This window comes from Chiloscyllium plagiosum, chromosome 37 (genome assembly GCF_004010195.1).
Source record: "Chiloscyllium plagiosum isolate BGI_BamShark_2017 chromosome 37, ASM401019v2, whole genome shotgun sequence".
NCBI classification, from domain to species: domain Eukaryota; kingdom Metazoa; phylum Chordata; class Chondrichthyes; order Orectolobiformes; family Hemiscylliidae; genus Chiloscyllium; species Chiloscyllium plagiosum.
In genome coordinates, this window is record NC_057746.1 from 20,287,420 (window position 1) to 20,291,770 (window position 4,351).

The following is a 4,351-nucleotide window of genomic DNA, read 5'->3' on the forward strand; positions in this document are numbered from 1 at the left end:
ACTGGGATAATGTGGGAGGAAGGGAAATGAGGAAACTGGTGAAATCCACATTAATCCTGTGTGGTTGCAGGGGTCCCAAGGCAGAAGATGAGGTTCTCCCTCCAGGCATTAGTCACCTGTTTCTGTGCTGTATCTATACTATGCTCCTCTCCCTTATTTAAAATGTTCCAGCACTGACAGATGGGTATTTAACTGCCAAGGACCCAAATTCCAGAATTCCCCTCCTTTCCTGATCATAGAGTCATATATATGGGTGTAGGTTTGCTCGCTGAGCTGGAAGGTTCATTTCCAGACGTTTCGTTACCCAACTAGGTAACATCTTCAGTAGGCCTCAGGCAAAGCAATGCTGAAAATTCCTGCTTTCTATTTATATATTTGGGTTTCTTTGGGTTGGTGATGTCATTTCCTGTGGTTATGTCACTTCCTGTTCCTTTTCTCAGAGGGTGGTAGATGGGGTCTACACACATCAAGTTAGATCTCATCTACCACCCCCGAGAAAAAGAACAGGAAGTGACTTCACCATAGGAAATAACACACCACAGGAAATGACATCACCAACCCAAAGAAACCCAAACATATAAATGGAAAGCAGGAATTCTCAGCATTGCTCCGCCTGAGGCCCACTGAAGATGTTACCTAGTTGGGTAACGAAATGTCTGGAAATGAACCTTCCAGCTCACCGAGCAAACCTACATCCAAAACCTCATCCTGAGCTACAAATCTTCTCAAAACTCGCTAAGTACATATATGTCTACTGCACACAAAAATGTCCTTCAGCCTGGAGTCTGTGCCAGTCAAAAACAACCTTTTAACCACTTTAATCTCATTTTCCAGTACTTGGTCCATAGTGCACATCTAAATACTTAAAGCGTTTCTGTCTCTACGGTCCTTTCAGGCACTGAGTTATAGATTCCCATCAACTTCTCAGTGGAAAACATTTTTCATGTACCCTTTAAACTTCCCCTGCCTTGTCACTGATCCCTCTAACCAAGGGGACACATTTCTTCCTGTGTACAATAAATATGCCCCTCATAATTTTCTACAGTCATGCCATTCTGGTCTCCTTCCTATTAGTAGGATGTTGTGAAACTTGAAAGGGTTCAGAAAAGACTTACAAGAATGTTGCCAGGGTTGGAGGATTTGAGCTATAGGGAGAGGCTGAACAGGCTGGGGCTGTTTTCCCTGGAGTGTCGGAGGTTGAGGGGTGACCTTATAGAGGTTTACAAAATTATGAGAGGCACGGATGGGATAAACAGACAAAGTCTTTTCCCTGGGATCGGGGAGTCCAGAACTAGAGGGCATAGGTTTAGGGTGAGAGGAGAAAGATATAAAAGAGACCTAAGGGGCAACTTTTTAGGGTGGTGCGTGTATGGAATGAGCTGCCAGAGGATGTGGTGTAGACTGGTACAATTGCAACATTTAAGAGGCATCTGGATGGGTATATGAATAGGGAGGGTTTGGAGGGATATGGGCCGCGTGCTGGCAGGTGGGACTAGATTGGGTTGGGATATCTGGTCAGCATGGACGGGTTGGACCGAAGGGTCTGTTTCCGTGCTGTACATCTCTATGACTCTATGTTCCCCCACCCCAAAGCAACCCTAGTCTATGCAATAAAACACATCAAAGAACTGCAGATGCTCAGGATCTGAAATGGTAACAAATTGCTGGAGAAACTCAGCAGGTCTGGCCATATCTGCAGACAGAAAGCTGAGTTAACATTGCAAGTCCAAGTGCCCTTTCTTCAGAACTGTTCTTGAAGTTCTGTTTTTGTCCCAGTCTGTCCAATCTTTCTTCATAATCAAAACTCTCCAGGCCTGGCAGCATCCTGGTAAATCTCCTCTGCATCCTCTCAAGTTTTGTCATGTCCTTCCTATAACGTGGATTCCAGAATTGCACACAATCCTGTAGGTCTGGCCTAATCAGTGTTTTGCAAATCTTCTCAAAGCTCGCTAATCAGTGTTTTATACAGTTCCACTTTGATACTATTAATCCTGTAACACACTTCTTGAAACCTTCAGCCATCTGACTTAGTATAACATGTCTCGATGTCAGAGCAACTTTTACTGATCCCCTTGTGGAGGAGGCAAGGTGGAGAGCATGCCTCTATCGACATCACAGGAGCTGAGAAGAGTATCAAGTTCCTAGGATTAACGATCACCGACAATCTGCCCTGGTCTACCCACGTTGACATGATGGTCAAGAAGGCACACCAACACCTCGTCTTCCTCAGGAGGCTAAGGAAATCCGGCAATGACCGTAAAGACTCGTAACAATTTTTATAGACACGCCAGAGAGAGCATTCTATACGGGTGCATTACAGCCTGGTACGGCAACTGTTCTGCCCGGGACCATAAGGGACTACAGATTAGATTAGATTACTTACAGTGTGGAAACAGGCCCTTCGGCCCAACAAGTCCACACCGACCCGCCGAAGCGCAACCCACCCATACCCCTACATTTACCCCTTACCTAACACTACGGGCAATTTAGCATGGCCAATCCACCCTAACCCGCACATCTTTGGACTGTGGGAGGAAACCGGAGCACCCGGAGGAAACCCACGCAGACACGGGGAGAACGTGCAAACTCCACACAGTCAGTCGCCTGAGGCGGGAATTGAACCCGTGTCTCTGGTGCTGTGAGGCAGCAGTGCTAACCACTGTGCCACCGTGCCGCCCAGAGAGTTGTGAACAGAGCCCAGTCTATCACGGAGGCCAACCTTCCACCCATTGACTCCATCTACCCTTCTCACCGCCTCGGAAAAGCAGCCAACACAATCAAAGACCCCTCCCATAGAACATAGAACATAGAAGAATACAGCGCAGTACAGACCCTTCGGCCCTCGATGTTGCGCCGATCCAAGCCCACCTAACCTACACTAGCCCACTATCCTCCATATGCCTATCCAATGCCCGTTTAAATGCCCATAATGAGGGAGAGTCCACCACTGCTACTGGCAGGGCATTCCATGAACTCACGACTCGCTGAGTAAAGAAATGAGACTCATTGCACGATTTATATGCACACACAAACGAACAAGCAACTAACTTAGGTTGTATAGCGACTCCTACTTCTTTACAGATGCACAATGTTCTTCATCCTTAAACTCCAAGATCTATCCCATTCCCATTGATGCAAATGTTAAGGACAGATTGAAAGTAATTGGCTGAAGAAATGAGAGTGATATGAGCAAAAATGGTTTCATGCAGCAATTGGTCAGGAGCTGGAATGAGTGGCCTCAGAGTAGGGCAGAGTGCATTCAATTCAAGCATTCAAGACGAAATGGGATTGGTCTCTGAAAGGACAGTAAGTGAAAGGCTACATGGCAAAAGCTGGGCATGGCAGGGGGTGAATAGCTCCCCAACACAGACACGTCAGACTAAGTAGCCACCTCCTGTGCTCCAACCATTGTGTGATTCAGTGATAAGTTATATGACTAGTCTTAGTGGAAATAAAGTGATTTATTTCACACTGTTTCTTCATCATTGGCTACACTCTTCACAAATACTATGACATTTGACTTCTCTCTTTTTCTCTGAAAATGCAACATCTATTCTGAAGCACTTCGCAACAGCCTGCACTACTATAGCGAGGAAAATGTTCCATATCTCTATGCTATATGATTAGTCATAATACATCAAATCTAGAGAGAAATGGCAGTGAGCAGCTATTGCAAGAATTTCTCTTTTGTGCTCAGAATTATCATGTAATTTGTTTAAAATATTGTAGTTGCCTAAAGCATGTTCACTCCAGTAGTTGGGGAACTGCAGTATAACAAAATCAAAGAGATTACTGTTCCTGTTAGAGCAGAATAACTTTGTAGAGGTACATGACAACACAATGTAATTGCTGCAAACCTATGATTTTGTTTCCAGAATTCACTTAGAACAATTCTCCAACAAAGCTATCTACTACCCATTAATGTTTGCATGTGGCTCATTCTGTTTATCAAAATTGTACATTTCTAGTGAAATTTACTGCTTTCTTCCTGTCAACAACAAAATTAACCATTGTTAGGAGTCTAAATAGCATTCTTTGTAGTACTTACTTTTGAAATGTTAGTTACAGATTATTTAGCAATCACAAGTGGAGGATGGGCTTTTTAAACCTTAGCAACTTATGATTGGCCATTTTAAGTGCCTTTCTTGCATTCAGTGGAATTGATTAAACCAAAATAAAATATAAATTGTCTATTATTTTCATCAGAAAATGTTGATAATTGGACCAGTCCAAAAGTGAATTGAACCTACCTCTGCCATACTCTCAGGCAGCTAATTCCAGCTTCCCAATCACTTGCTGCTCTAAACCATTTAGCTCATGTCACAGTTATTTCTTTAGCCAATTACTTTTG